At 32.4% G+C, this 17,349-nt stretch overlaps 1 protein-coding gene across 2 annotated transcripts in view; it reads left to right on the forward strand.

The window, feature by feature from the left end:
• The first annotated feature begins 4,235 nt into the window (after window positions 1-4,235).
• The window catches only part of LOC124359183, a 29,002-nt gene continuing 15,888 nt past the window's right edge, over window positions 4,236-17,349 (forward strand). The window contains exon 1 of one of the 2 annotated variants that reach the window (XM_046811718.1): window positions 4,236-4,306. The gene's annotated coding sequence lies outside the window, so the exon portion shown is untranslated. The other variant, XM_046811717.1, reaches the window with a different exon arrangement.

Below are 17,349 nucleotides of genomic sequence, written 5' to 3' on the forward strand. Positions count from 1 at the left end.
GAGTGATGAGAGTGATTTGGAAGGAAAAGAAGATACCAGAAGACTGGAAAATGGGAATAATAGTGCCGATTTTTAAGAAAGGCAATAAGCAAAAATGCGAGAATTACAGGGGAATAACTTTGTTGTGCCATACTGTTGTACCAAAATTTATGAAAAAATACTGTTGCAGAAAATTAGACCAGTACTGGAAGAAACAGGAAGAGAGGAGCAATGTGGTTTTAGGAAAGGTAGGTCAACGGTGGATGCTATTTTTGTGATGAGACAAGTGTTAGAAAAGAGGTGGGAATACGGAAAAGATACAATGGTAGCGTTTATAGACCTACAGAAGGCATATGATAAGGTACTGAGAGAAAGGATATGGGAGAGTATGAGAAAGAGAGGATTGCGTGAGGGAATAGTAGAAAGAATAAAGAACCTGTACGGCATATGTAAAAACAGGGTAAGAATTGAAGAAAAATATACAGATACTTTTAAAACAGAGAGAGGAGTAAGGCAGTGAAGCATATTGTCACCTTTCCTTTTCAATATTATAATGGATGAAATTATTCTAGAAGTACAAGGAAACAGAGGAGCAGAAGAACTTAAGACAATAGCATATGCGGATGACATAATGATATGGGAAAATAGGGAAGAAGAGTTAGAACGAGAGTTAAACAAATGGGCAAAAGTGGCGAAGAAATATGGTTTAGAGATGAACATACAAAAATGTAAAGTAATGAAAGTAGAGAGAAGGGATGGAAATAACAAAGACGTGTTAGTTGAAGGAAAAAGACTTGAAAAGGTGAAGGAATTCTGTTATTTAGGAAGTATCATAACAGATAGGGGCACAATAAGAGAAGAGATAGGAAACAGAATATGGAAGAGTGGAAAGTTTTTCAATATGGTGAAGAAGATTGTGTGGAGTTGGAACATTGGGAAAGAATCAAAAGTATTGATGTATAAATCTTATTTCCAACCAATTTTATTATATGGAGCAGAGACGTGGACGTGGACTAAAAATGATTTAAGCAGATTGCAAGCTGCAGAAATGAGATTTTTAAGAGGGATAGAGAAGACTACAAGAAGAGATAGAATAAGGAACGAAATAACCAGAGAAAGATTGAAGGTAGTTTCACTGCAAGAGACAATGGAAGGAAGAAGAATACAGTGGATGGGGCATGTGAAGAGGATGGGAGATAATAGAATGCCTAGAATAGCACTGGAGAAGGAGGAAGGAGGAAGAAGACCAAGAGGAAGACCGAGAGGAAGATGGGAGGACCAAGTGTGGAAAGACATAGAGAGAAGGGGACTACAGAAAATACAGGTGGATGAAGAGGAGACCTGGAAGGATAGACTAAAGTGGAGGAGGCTGTGTACGACGACCCGTGAGAACGGAAACGTCTGACGATGATGATGATGATGAATTACTTTCAAGTTAAGGTCTTAAATGAGTGTCTGTCCGACCACAACATGATTGAAATTTCTTTCGTTCCTGAACCCCAGACTAAGAAGAATTGTCAGGAGAAGCAAATCGAGGTGAGATGTTTAGCTCCTAGCAATATTGAAAACTTAATCTCTCATCTGACATTGATTGATTGGCCAACCATTCTTGCAGTAAATAACAAGGAAACAATATTATTTGACATTTTTTTGGACAGATTTGTAACTATTTTTGATCTATGTTGCCCTGTTAAAACAAAAAATCTTAAAATCGTTAGCAACTCTAAGTTGAAAAGCGTTAAACTCAACTGGTATACCGACCATTTAAGGGATCTTAAGAAACATCTAATGGCAATTTATACAGTCTACTGTCATACCAAGTCTGAACCTTCACGAAGGGCCTACGTCGGTGAAAGAAACAAGTATAAAAATGAACTGAAGAAGGCAAAGCTTAAAGCAAATGAGAGGTTAATCAGCTCTGCGTCTAATCCTTGTAAAACTGCATGGTCCATTATTGCTGCAGTAAGGAGCCCAACCCCTCCATCCAGTCCAGATATTTCGCCGGAGGCTTTCTCCGACTTCTTCGTTGAGACAGTGAAAGAGGTACGACAAAGCATATCTCCCAGTAACGTGTCTGCTGAGGATCTCCTGGGTCAAGCTCCACGTACTCCTAACACCTTTAAATGGAAGCCAGTGTCTTGTGATGAGGTTTTGCAAGTGGTGAAAGATATGAAATCTTCAAATAGTAAAGATATCTATGGCCTGTCTAGTGTTCTTTTAAAGAGAATCTGTTTCTCTATCATATTGCCTCTCACCTGGTGTATAAATCAGTGCCTGTGTATTGGTGTTTTCCCAAAATCTTTAAAAACATCTAAAACTGTGCCTATCTATAAGAAGGGTCCCAAAGATTTACCCGGTTCCTATAGACCGATCTCTGTGGTACCCGTTTTTTTTCAAAAATTTTGGAATTCATCATGAATGATCAACTCGGTAAATACTTTGAATGTTTCAACTTTTTTCAAAACTCTCAATTCGGCTTTCGAGCAGGAAGAAGTACTTTGGATGCGGTCGGAGCTTTGGTGAGATCGATTTTCGATGGTTTTGAATCTAAAGCTGCCACCTTGGCGACTCTTTTCGATCTTACCAGGGCTTTTGATTGTGTCCCGAGAGAAATCCTGCTCTCTAAATTATCTTTTTATGGCATAAAACAACCTGAATTGGCGCTTTTAAAATCATACCTGGCTGAGCGTGGGCAGAGAGTTTGTGTTGGTGGTGTTCTTTCTGCCTATCGCTCGGTCGAGTTTGGCGTGCCGCAGGGATCGGTACTCGGACCCTTGTTATTCTTAATTGTTATTAATGATCTCCCTTGTAATGTTAAGGCCAACGCCATTCTGTATGCTGATGATTCTACTCTGTTTAGCTCTGACAAAAATACCATTAACTTATGTAAGTTTATTGACGAGGCTTGCCTCGAGGCTAAGACATGGTTTCAGGCTAATGAACTTGCTCTGAATGAATGTAAGACACAACAAATATTATTTGCACTACAACCCGATCAGTGCACTTTTTTACCTAATGTCAAACTGTTGGGAATTGTCTTAGATAGTAAACTAACATGGTCAGATCACATTAGCCAAGTTTGTTCTAGATTATCTAGAGTTGTATTTTTGTTAAGACAGCTAAAACACTTTGTACCTAAAGAATACTTAAAAAACTCTTATTTTGCCTTTTTTAACAGCATACTCTTATACGGCTTACTTTTTTGGGGAAACGGAGTTGGAATTGATAGAGTTCTTCTAATACAAAAGAAAGCAATTAGGATTTTAACAAACTCAGACAGAAGTGCTAGTTGTTGACCTTTATTTATACAAGAATCCATTCTTACAGTAATAAATCTTTATATATACACCTGTCTTGTTTATGTTAAGAAGAATTCAAATGATCTTGTCCATAGGAGTGATGTGCACTCTCACAATACTAGAAATAGGCATTTACTAGACAAAGATTACTGTAGATTAAGCAAAACTCAAAAGAACTTTGGTTATTTATCCATTACCTTTTTTAATAAACTCGGTCGTATGGCAAATTCTGTAGACTTAAAGAAATTCAAACAGGTTATTTTCATTTGGCTTGTAAAAAACCCTTTCTATTCAATCAATGAGTACCTGACTTGTAAAAATGTAGATTGTAGTTTTTAACTTAAGAAAGTCCACATTTTTATTTATCTACTAAATTTTATCTCGTTGATTCTATCTTGTTGATTTTGTCTTGTTAAATTTTATATTTTTGGATTTTAACTTGTTATCAATTTTATAGATTTTTTATATTTTTTGTTATTGACTTGTTGATTATTTGTTCTCTTGTTGACTCATCATTGTTGGTGTTTAGTTTATAAGTTACTCTAGTATATAATTATGCTGACTGATTAATTGTAAGATGACTGTGTCCATTGCTCACAAGGCCTAAAGACATGAAATAAATTCAATTAAATTCAATTCCATAATATGACTAATTCAATATACAGAATGTTTTCCTGTTTTGAAATCCTGCTCTTCTGTTGTAGTCCTCACAGCTTCAGATAATGTTACAACCAATACACATTATCTTAAATAAACTGACGCTACTACCACGAATTTGTAGCATCACTAGGGAATATTAAAATTTCGTCTATAAAACCACAGAAAAGTCAGTCATCAGTCTACAAAGAATTATATTTCTGAATAAAAACATTAATGAAGAAATATATCGCATCAAAAAGGTCGATATTAAAACACCGACTTTTGTAACGAGAAAATCGATTCACCCCCCCCCCCCCCGAAAACATGACTTATGTTTTGCCACAAGGTTTTCCTGTTTATAGGTTATACAGGCTTATTTATTGGTAATGGTATGTACATGTAATTTTAACCTCTTTCAAAGAGTTCTTGATTATGAATTTAGGATTTACAATGATTAAGTTATGTTTGAGTAATTTTGTTCCTGTACCATTAATGATCATAACGTGTAAAGTAATAACAAATTGGGTTCACTTTCTGTGAGGAAATATTCATAGGTAACCTAAATGAGTTTGTAACACTACTTTTTGGACAACATATAAACTTTGTAGTCATTTTGATTCATGCTTTTATAACAACATTGACTGTAATATGGGGCAAATATAAATTTGCTTTAGATATGTAATGATTTAACTGGGTACACTATAATAAGAGGCCACCACCACAATAGAATCATATTTATGATTATCTAAACTATAGAAACAAAAATGTTGACACGAATTATGTTATATCAAAACTATCTATGTTGTGTATCTATAAAATGTAACAAACAAAACAGTTTAATATTTAGTTACTTTGTACTGTTTTTAAGGATATAGGCTACTTTAATTATATTGTGGTGGTGGCCTCTTATGGTACTGCAGCCGGCTTTTGGGCTGCAATGTAGTAAGAGGGCACCATCATAATCGAATCAGTACCACCAAATTATCAATTATAAATACCCAAACTACTATGGAGTATAAAAACATTTTAATTATAGTTATTTACAATTGATGGTGTGTAGGGTACAATAAAGAGACCCGGTTTTTTTATATCACAATTATCAAAAGAATACTTAATTATTATACCCATCGGTATAATCAACCAATAGTAATTAATTTGAACAGTAAATAAATTATCTGCACCAAATGTACACACATTTTCATATTCTAAGTTAAACACAATTTATTCTTTATGTAACTTCTAAATAAGTAAGGGTTAAACTTAACTAAGCGGCATACATTTGTTATTCGGTTGTTTATATTGAATGGTTCGATGTTTTATACAAAGGAATAATTCAATATTACAATTGATTTAACCCTTTTACTGCCGACGTCCGACATATCGGTATTTTGGTTGTTTAGGAGGAAAGGATAATGAAAGAAGCCATTTGAAGAACTTTGGATTTCTATTTTCGTCGTCTTTGACTAGAATTGACGAACTACCTAGACAGCTGTCAAAACCAGATGATCGGGTTAGATTACTGAAATCTTCGTTCATTGTTGTTGTTTACAATGTTATCGAAAGTTTTTTGAAGTGTTACTTTTGTTGATCAAGGATAAAATGAGTAAAAGAGTTACATCTAACTCTCCTGTGAGTGAGGGAACAATAATTAACAGTCTAATCGATGGTGGTGTCAAGTGCAAGACGAACTGAGTGACAATTTCCTTCAGAATTTGTCAGATTCAGATGCCGAGAACGATTCTGATATTAGTGTTAGGGCTATTGATGACAATGAAAGTGATGTGGATGACACTGATGACGATCCTGACTTAATCTTACCATCAGATAATGAGGAGTTATTAGATAGTGAGGGCACAGATAAGTTTACCTTAAACTTCCACTGGTAGGCCTAGAGGAGGCCTACCAGTTTTGGGAAAATCCTCATAGTGCAGCTATGTTTCAAGGTAGCACCTTCAAATTTGGTATATGTTCTAAGCAATTGCTCTAGTTTATAATGATATCATGCTCAAAATTTTAGTATAATTTTAAAAATAAATTATCAGATGCCAAACACAATTTTTATTTTTTTATTTATTTTTTATTTACATAAGTTTTAAAATTAAATAATGAGTTTGTTTCAAATTAAAATTTCTTTTTATTATTTAAAAAACAGCATTTAAATACGAGTAAATAAAGTAAAAATTCATGCAAATCTAATGAAAAATAAAAAAGAGACAGCATTTTTTGTAAATGAATGCACAACAGCGATTTTCCCCCTTGGCAATTTTGACTGGTACGATAAAAAAATGGCCGGCAGTAAAAGGGTTAACTTAGCATATGATTTATAATTATTAGTTATAGTAATTTTAACGTAAACAATAAACAGCCAGAAGTAATACTATTTTGAGACTTTGAAAATGGCAATGAATATGAGAAATATTTCGAGATTTGTCTCAGTGGCTTTGACATGTTGGTTTGCCTCCTGGTAACCCATAGGGAAAATTCTTTCCTCAATTTCACATAAGCTGTTACTCACTGATACCAAGGTAGGCAAGTTATATATTGTAAGGTTTCTTTGATCTCTAAGTCTATGCCATAGTTGGTTTTGTTGTTTTGTAATATTAATGTTAAATTTATGTTTTACAATTGTAATGTATGATATTCTTTTTGTTACAGTAATTTATTATAGGCCTAACTATTATTGTGTACGATTTTTTTACATATCAAAGTTGGATAATATATTGAAATTTTTGATAAAAACAACCGAATATCAAGTGTAAGCCGCTTATTAAAGTCTCCCCAAGTAAAGTTAGTTAACTTTAGAAAATTACAAATAATTACATGGCTGCAGTATAATAAGTTGTCACCAACACAATCGAATTATGATTATCGAAATTCATGACTATCCAAAAGACTGAAAGCAAAATGTCGGAACAAATAACGTAATACATATTTCAAAGAACAATGGTTTTGCTAGTTTTAAATCTTAGAAATTAATGTATAAATATTAATGTAATTTACAAATTATAATATAATTACGACAAAATGTGAAACAAAGAAGAAATGTACGTCACTGTTCTTGCCGCCATTAACGAAAAACATGATTTTAATTTTGAACTTATTTTAAAACACTATTTTACTTTGAACTAATTTGGAGTGATAACATCGAACTGAATTGTTTTAGGCTTTTAAAATCGTATTATAGTGAAGCTATACTTTTGAATGTAAAATGTAAATTATATGTATTTGTTTCAGATTACGTAAATTAACTATACTTTATTTAAACAACATTTGATCAGCATAGTACTTACGATAACTTGAGCCAATCTGAAATGGTATTTCTGCAGGTACTGATCCCGTTAAAAGTAAATTTATTAATAAAAAAAGTAATAGTTTGTTTGATTTCAACTAATTAGTTCACAGTTTTCCATTATATTCATAATACTAAATTTAGAATGTTCAAAACAAGACTTCTCAAGATCGTTTTTAGATATGTTGTGTTTGTTCTTACTTTTCATGCAGCGAAACACTATTTGATTTCCACTTTTAATTCTAGTTTTCATCTCGTCAATAAAAAGCTGGACAATTTGGATTTAAAGGAGCATGGCCATTATCTTGTAAACATTTAGAACATTGCTTAGTGTTTATAAAAACATTTTGAGCTAATGTCTGTATATTCATTGCCATTGTTCTTGTCATTGTCACTAACCTTCTCCTACATAATTGAAATAACAACAGCTGGTAATGACATCACTAGTCTAAATAAAGAAAGCTGGCAATGATTATTTATGAATATCTATAGGTCAAATGTAGTATTTAAAGTATCGATATTTAAAATCAATAATCATAATCTGATTGTGTTAGTGGCCGTTTTTAATACTTTAGCCAATTACACTAAAAGATGATTTAATGTTTGTGGTTTCAAGATGTTTGTTTTGTTGTTATGTTTTCTTTATTATGGTGACGATGGCTGCAGCGACAGTCTATCACTCTCAACAACTGGTGACTGTCGCTGCAGCGACGGTCAAACATCATCATGAAAAAGCAACTTTATAAAGTATCTATAATTTTTTACAACAAAAGTAATGGTAGCATTCGATAGCGGATTAATAAATGTGTGGATTAGTATGAAGTTGGGAACTTTTTAATCTTTGATACGTAGGAGAGAAGAAGAATATATTTAACCTGTTGACGAGTGCGCACAGCATTTGCCGTGCCGCTATGACGGTCCATACTGAGTGCCTCATTGACCAGTGACAGACTTTTAGGGAGTAAAATAAAAAACACTTTTAAATGTTAATAAACTTGTTTATTGTAGTTTAAATGTATATAAAAATACATTGTAGATTGTTAAAAGCAATAATCTCGTTTTAAAGCTTTGCTAGGGTGTGATACCTAGTTTTTTATATTATTTACTAATGATTTTCCTAACGTTTTACATTCATACAGTAATTTAGTCATGTATGCTGACGATTCTATGCTATTAACTGCCAATAGCTCAGTGGAAAATCTAGAAATAAATTCATACATTGCTGTTAACATTGCTATGGACTATTGTAGAAACAATGACCTGGTTTTCAATGAATCAAAGACGAAACAAATTTCATTTGGGAACAAGAAGGATGACATTTCAGATCTACCAAATCTTCAATCTGTCAGCTCAACTAATTATCTTGGAATCATTGTTGATGACAAACTCTCATGGCTAAATCATATTAATAACTTATGCCTTAAACTTAGCTCAGCAATCTATGCCATAAAAAGGACGAAAGCTATAAGCACGACAAAAGCCACAATAACAGCCTATCATGCTCTGTTTGAAAGCCATATGAGATATGGCTTAGCGGTTTGGGGTGGTTCAACTGAAAGAAATCTCCAACGAATCCTCATTCTTCAAAAAAAGGCTCTAAGAATCATGGCCGGCTTGGGATGTAGAGAGAGCTGTAGAGGGGTATTCAAAGAGTGGAGGTTATCAACAGTAGTCAGCCTTTATATTGTAGAATGTAGGCTATTGTGATAGCTACAACTCATAATGTCCAAAAGCACCAAGACATTCACTCTTACAATACTAGGAATGCCAATAACTTTACTTTGCCGATCCACAAGTTAACTCTCTCTGAAAAAAAACCAACCTATGCTGGGGCAAAATTCTTCAATAATCTCCCTGATGAGCTGAAGAAAATGGAAGGAAGGAAGTTGAAGAAAAGCCTGCACTCCTGGTTCCAAGAGAGACCCTTTTACTCAGTAAAAGAATTCTTGAATTGGAGAGCCGACTCGCAGAGAATGTGAAGACCTAGGCAGCTAATGACAACAAACCTGGGAAAATTTTTTTAAGATAATATGTATTTGACGCCATTTCCTTCTTGATGAATGTGAAAATAAAGAATTGTCTTGTCTTGATACTGCTCAAAACAATGATATATACAAAGGGCGACCTCACATGTTCATCATTCATAGCTGGTTTCTTTTCTTGTTTGTCCAGTTCGAGTGGTGTGTTTACACACATAGCACTGCCTGAGTAGTTTATACTTCTTTGTGTCATTCTGGGGGAGTGGCCTTATAAAATGGCGACCTTGGAGGCGTAGCGGGTCTTATGTCCTGCCTCCGTAAAATAGTTTTAAAAGTTATCACCAGGTGCCACCACGATACAGGACTAGCAACACTGTACAGCGACACTATTAGGAACAACTGAAAAGTTCCAAAAATCTCCGCTAGACGTCACAGTAATTCAGTGAGAACGAACTTGACAGTCATTAGTCTGCAATGGCAAATGCCGTGCGCACTCATTTGGGTATGTTTTGCCGCACTAGTCGACAGGTTAATTGTCATAGTTGTAATTTCTTTGCTCTTGTTTACATACGGTTAGTTTTTTGTTTGTTTCTTGTATGATTTTTGTTTATTTGTTATGGATAAGAACTATTTAGATAATTCTAGTGAGAGAATTATTATTTGAAGTTATTATTTAGTCAAGTGATACATGCTTTGAAAAGATTTTATCTTTCACGAAAGTGATATAGTGAAACTGTTTTTGTAATTAGTGTTTTGTTTCAAAATAACCCAAGTTTCGTAATCTATGTAGGCCCAGATTAGGAGTGTCAAGTTTGTATTTTAGCAAGGTTTATTTATTTTATATGTTGAATTTTACCAAATAGGAATTTTAAAATGGATAGGAACTATTTAGATCAATCTAGTATTATAAGAGAGCTGTTAGAAAGTGAACCAGTAGCGGCGGTGAATCTGATTAGTCCTAGTTTTAGATCTAAGTACCCAAACCGAAGCTGGGTTTATAATTGTACATTTTTGTAAATACATTTTTATAACAATTAGGAAAATGTGTTCAAAATACAGAATGTGTTTAGTATATAAGTAAAATTTTACTTTTATACATGAGAAGAAAATTTGAACATTGTTTCTAACTTTGAAGATATTTTCACATGTAAGAAAATTTATGCTTTCCGGATTCATAAATATGATGAGTTATGTTACATAATTTTATACTTGTACATATTATTGATAAATTATGTGTTATTGCTAACTCTTGGTGTGATATAATACTGTTTCATGTAAGGAATAACTATTATTATTGTTATATAGTGTTATATAGTATGTTACCAGGGTAATGTCAAGTTTCATAAAAAATGCTCCGTTGCAAGTTTTATCAATATAAAAATAAAAGTTCATGACATAAGTCCATCAAACTATATTATTTTCTGAAACTAGAGAAATGTATAAATAATTTTTATATTTTGGGATTTTTATTTACTAAAACAATACTATTTCTGTAGGTATGGTCCAACCCCCTTAGATAAAAAAATATATCAAAAAGTTTGAAATTAAAAAAAAAAACAAATTAACTTATAAAAGTAAGCATAGTAAAATAAATACAGATTTTAATTAAAAAATTATATATGACAATGCATAATTAAACAACTTTAATTGTATAATTTTTTGTGAAATACCCTAGTAAAACCAGGAAAAAGTAGCCTTGCGAATAGATGCAATTTAGTTGCCAGTTCTTGGGTTAAATGAAATTTTTTCTGTCACCTGTTTAAATTAAATTAAATCAAATTAAATTTTATTGTTTGTTATGGTCCTTTTATTATTTATGACATTACGTAACTGTTTAAACTATTTTTATTAATTTTAAACATGTGATTTTAATTTAGTATTTTAGACACATTGATATTGATTGATTTATTCTATAGACTGTATAAAGTATCGATGATTGTACTAAGCGATATAAAAACTGAGTCCCTTTATCATACGTACCCTGACCTTGATTGTAACTGTGAACTTAAGGCTGGAGTGGGAAAATAAGATTCACGTTATTAACTTATTGCTATCATCCTCCTGAACAAAACAATATAAAGTTTCAATGGATGGACATGACAAATAACGAAGTTAAGGAACATTAAAAGTGAAACTACTTTCTTTGCGCAGAGTAATATTTACATAATTGTTCTACAGGCATCACTTGTTCTTTTTATGATAGTAAGTCAACCTCCTATTGGTTGCTGCTGACGTCAGTTGTCACCTATTATTGTTGCTGTAGTTTTTTTTATTCACAAAAAGGTTTACCTTGAACTAGCCTGATAAGGATGCCGGTTCCAATTCAGCTAATAGTTCTCTCAAATCACTAGATTTATTCCTAAAATTAAGCTGGACTTCATCAGCCATATTACTAATAACCAAAACTAAATATAAACTAAAAATAAATCAATTAGTCAGACACCAAAAATAACAACAGCAGACGTAACTAGTAAGACAGTCGGCAAGTCACAGCGGTCAGCTGGTCACAGTCGTCAAAACAGTTGCTTGCAAAGACTTGTATTCTCAGACCGTATACAAAGAATTTCTAACCATAAAAAGAGGAATGAAGTTTGTTTTTCTGAGTAATAATATACCCCAATCAAAAGTTTGATTAGTCTGCCATCGATTGATATTTGGTTTTAAACCAAAATGGGAAGGTTGATGTTGCTTAACTAAACTGTTCTAACCACAGAACGCTCAGATAAACTATCGGGAGCAGATAACTCTGAAAATAATAGGTAAGAAGAAGCACAGTACAGAAATATACAAATTAATAAATATACAAATTTACACTTCAATTATTAAAAACAAAGTTATTTGTGATATCTAACCCATAAACATTTATATTTTTGTTCAGGAGGATGAGCAGAATATGTTAATAATGTTGAAATTTTGATCTCACTGATGTCTAATAGATTATTGCTATCTTTTTTAATACATTAAATAACAATATTGTGTCCTTTAGTATTATCCGGAGGTCATTAATTTTAGAACAGTTTTTCCTACTCGGGGTCTAAAAAAACTTAATTATTAGAAGAAACAGAATTTATTTTACTTACTGTGAAAATTAAATGCAATTATGACGATCGGTTCTTGTTTCCTACCTCCCAAAAGAAAGTGATGCTGGCAAGAGGGAAGCCACGTTGTCCTTATCTTACTTGTTATCATGCAATATAAGTAGGTTTAGATTAAGTTATAATAAATATGGTACTAGTTAAAGATAACCTTTACGTGCCCTCACATGATCTGGGCTTGAATTTGTGTACTATCTCGAGGGATGTTTTCTTTTTCTGCCAGAAATCGCGGAGTGGTGCCGAAGGCTTTTTCAATGTCAGATCACTTTGGTCGATATAGCATGTCGGGAAAGTAGCAATCAGAAATTCCCCAGGTCATCAGTGCGTTCTTCGGTAGTGCCTGCAACCCTGCACTTTTGAAAAAAAAGAAGTACATCGCTCAAGATAATTAATACCTAAATTCAAGCTCGGGTCACGTGAGTGCTCGTTCATTTTTTATATTATAATATGTAAGTACATTTCTCTAAAACCCTTAACTTATTTTCCAATATTAATAAAACTACATGGAAAATAATAAATAATGAGGCTAGGAAGAACACCTCAAAAGAGAATACAATAATTATTAAGCTGCACAATAAGCTTATTTGTGATCCTGTTACTATATGTAAAAGTTTCAATTATCATTTTATAAATTTTGTTGAGTGCAATATTTTACCTCATGTAGATGATAGTAGGACAAATGGCAATAATTATGTAAATTGTAACTTATCTACCATGAGGTGTAAAATCTTTAGATGTATCGCAATTGATGGGAAGGAAACTTTAAAAATAATTAGAAGTCTATAAAACAAAACAAATTCAGGCTTTGATGAAATAATAAATTACCAATAAATTTAATAAAAATGTGAAATTTCAGTTAGTAAAACCTATATTACATTTAATCAACTCATCCTTCAGAACAGGGGTATTCCTAAGCAAACTTAAAATCTCTAAAGTCTTACCATTCCTTAAAGAGGGAGAAAAACTTATATTACAAATTACAGACCAGTGTCGTTGCTTCCTGCAATATCCCAAATATTTTAAAGAGCTTTATGTAACCAATTAGTTGATTTCTTAACAAACAATTTAATCCAAGATTGCCAGCATGGTTTTTGAAAGGGAAAATCAGTAACCACCGCAGCAACAGAATTTACTGAGTCAGTAATAAATTTATTAGATGAAAAAAAAAATGATGGGGGTTTTTATGGACTTAAGCAAAGCGTTTGACTCTATATCTCACCCATCCCTGCTTAAAAAGTTACAAAATTTAGGCATAAGAAGCAGGGCATATGATTGGGTTGAATCTTATCTTGGAAATTAAAAACAATTTGTTCTAATAACACACCTTAATGGTAAAAATTTCAGGAATGATTACAGATCTTCAGTAAAAATAATTAAATATGGGGTTTTGCAATGCTCTTTTCTAAGTCCAATTTTATTTATTTGTTATATAAATAATTTTCCAAAATTATTCTTATACGCAGACAACACAAGTCTAAATATTGATGCATCCTCATCGGATAGTGTCGAAATCAAAATATATAGTAATCTAATAAGTCTTGCTGATTATTTCACTAAAAAAAAATATACTCCTTAATTTAGAAAAAACTAATTATTTGTTGTTCCAAACAAAAAACTGGAAAATTAATGAGCCACCAATTAGCACAGGTGAGTTTAAAATATCCCAAGTAGAAGAGGTAAATGTTTTAGAATAAAATTGTGAACAGAAATCTTAACTGGGACAATCATGTTGATAAAGTTCTTTCAAAATTATCCTCCCATTTATATGTAATGAGAAAATTAAAATATCTGTGTGATTATAAAACCTTAAAAATGATTTATTTTTCTTACATACACTTCATAATTAGTTTTGGCATATTGTTTTAATGGAGCAACAACTTCCAAAAATCTTGATTCAATTCTAAAAGTACAAAAAAGGCAATAAGAATTGTATTGAACCTAAAGCCACAAACCTCAGTTAAAGAAAAATTTGTGGAACTACAGATCTTTACTGTTTATGGACTAATATTGTTAGTCAGGTCAAGAATCGGAGAGCAAATGCTTAATGGTACTAATCATCAGTACAACACAAGGCAGAGAGACAAATTGGCTACTCCTCATCGATTGGCACTTTTTGAAAAAAACAATATGCTGAATTAACTTTTACAAGAAAATACCTGAAAATATAAAATTAGAAACTTCTTTTTCAAAATTTAAAAACAAAACGAAAAATATATGTAATAAATAAACCCCTTTATTAACTCGATGGACTTTGAGGATATTGTATGGTACTCTATTTTAATTTAGTACAAGATCAGAAATACATGGTCTTAATTTGTAAGTTTTTAACACCATTCAATTGTATTCATATAATATAGTATAAATAAAGAATATTTTGACGTGATAGAGTAGAACTCCCAACTATCCGGATTAATTGGAACTGGACCTGATGTGGATAGTAAACAAATCTAGATAGTTGGATTTTTACTGAAAAAGGCACTTTTAGGAAAAAACTTAGACTTCAGAGAACATAATCACAGTAGAGAACATTTACAGTATTTATTATCAAAAAACAATATCAATGACAATGTTTACATTACGTGATATTGAGAAACAATACTAAATCACAGTAAAATACATCATTTTTAAACATATCAGGCAGAGTCAGCTGTTTGGCCGCCTTAAATCGATTCTGCACCACTAAGTCTCGCATGTGTTTGATGGTGAACAGTTACAGGTGATCACACTGGTTGCCTGTCCATCCATTTAAGCACAGTCTAGGTTTGGAGTTCATTATCATCATCTGGAATCTGTGATCTATTGAATCTGATAATAGCCACTTGCCTATAATCCTCTACATTGCATTCGGAATATCCAGGAATATAATATCTTTGATTTCTTCAACCGTCTCCTCTCTCTCTCTTCCTTAACTGTTTGATCATTTTTATTTTATTTTCCAAGGATAACACTACACTTTTCTTTTTAGAACTTGTAGTACTGCAAACGATAATCAAACACTAAAGAACATGAAAGAGTCAACATATCAATTCCTCCGCTATCACTACACTATGTTCGCAGTTAGATGGGTTATCTACTGCGCACGATTCCTGCATACTAACTGCTCGCAGGACAATATGTCTTTAAAAACCCGATTTTTAAATTTCTCTCAATCTAGTCCGGATAATTGGTGATCTGTTATTCGTCTGGATAATTGGAGTTCGACTGCAAGTATATACATACCTACATATATATCCTAATAACAAATAATACATAGGAACAGATTCGTTTCCTTTTTGCCTACAATGCTTCCTTTTGGGAAGCATAAAACAAAAACTGATCCTCATAATGACATGTAGTTTTCTCAGTAAGTAAAATAAATTCTGTTTTTTGTATTAATGTAGTTTCTTTACGTTGCCGGTAAAGAAAACTGTCCCAAAAATAGTGGCCTCTTCCGTATAATACCAAAGTACCCAATATTGACCCAATTTAATTCAAACAAAGTAGTCATTTGTATGGTATTTAAGTAATGGCCACAAGTACAATAGCGATGTAAATGTGTCACAAGCTATGATACTAGTTAATCTTTCAAAATATTAAAAAGTAACTATATATCACACTGTTATGTTTATTACAATGTATAAATACGCATAGCATAGATAGATTTGTATTAATCATCATATTATTAATTTTTAGATATAAAAATAGCTGAATTCTGTAATTTGAAATACTTATAACATAATTCGATTTGACATTTTTGTTTCGATAGTTTAGATAATCATGGATTTCGATGATTATCTAAATACAGATACAGATACAGATAACTTTATTCATGAGCTTCAAGCACAGAATGGTGTCAAAATTTTTATAATTATAATTTATTTATTTATTTTTTGTAGTGTAGTGTCAAGTAGCACTGCTGACGTCAGGTCTTACGCGAGCGATGAACTCCTCCATGCTGTATAGTGGGATGTCTGCAAGCCATTGCCGGAGCCTCTTCTTCAACGTGGAGGGTGTGCCTTCTTTTATTGACTGTGGAAGCATATTGTACAGTTTTGCTCCAGCGTATGAGGGTTTCTTTGAGAAAATAGAAGTTCTGTGGATGGGAAGATTAAAGTTGCTATTGTGCCTTGTGTTGTAGTTGTGAAAATTTCTGTTTCTTGGAAGAGGTGATTTTATAGCGAAATCAACTGTCTCTAGGATGTATAATGAGACTGCAGTTAAAATTCCAAGGCTTTGAAAGGAGTTCCTGCAGCTTTCTCTTGGCTGAAAACCCGCCATGGATCGAAGAGCTCGTTTCTGGAGCACCAGCATTCGTTTCAAGTTTTCTTGCTTTGCCCCACCCCAGAATATTATACCATATAGTCTAAACTAGACTTATTTTAGATTGTGGTGAAGGCCACTTATTAAACTGCAGCTGGCACTTGCCTCATTGTAGTGTTAGGAAGCCTATCATTTATAAGGCTGACCAAATTCTCTTCTGTCTGTCTGTATGATATATTGAGCCTAAATTGGGCTTCAGTATTGTAAGCGTAATCAGGGAACCAAATTATCGATTAGAAATACCTATATTATTGAATACATAAACATGCTAACTATAGTTATTTACAGTTTTAATTATTGTCAGCTCTTTTTATTTTTAATATATTGAATAAAAATATTGTTCAAAATTAATTCAAAGTAAAATCATTTGTACCCATATGTTATTTGAGTAATAGCCACGAGTACAATGGCAATGATCATTGATTATTTGTGTCATAAACTGTCATGACATGTTTATCCTTCAAAATAGTAAAAAGAAATTAAATGTTATAATATTTAATAAATTAATATGCATAGCCAAGATATTTTTTTATTCGTCATTAAAATATTACTTTTTTAGATATAAAAACAGATTAACTATGCATATACTGTAATTTGAAATACATATAACTCAATTTACAAGCATAGTTTGGGTCCCCTTATTATATTTGTAATACAATTGATTTAGTTTATTATTACTAACCAATAAAACAAAATAAATAGTCAGCAACAACAAAATCTATCTGAGCCAGCAAGTAGACAATGCACAATTGGATCACTTGAACAAAAAA

The sequence above is a fragment of the Homalodisca vitripennis genome, chromosome 4 (assembly GCF_021130785.1).
Source record: "Homalodisca vitripennis isolate AUS2020 chromosome 4, UT_GWSS_2.1, whole genome shotgun sequence".
Classification (NCBI taxonomy): Eukaryota; Metazoa; Arthropoda; class Insecta; order Hemiptera; family Cicadellidae; genus Homalodisca; species Homalodisca vitripennis.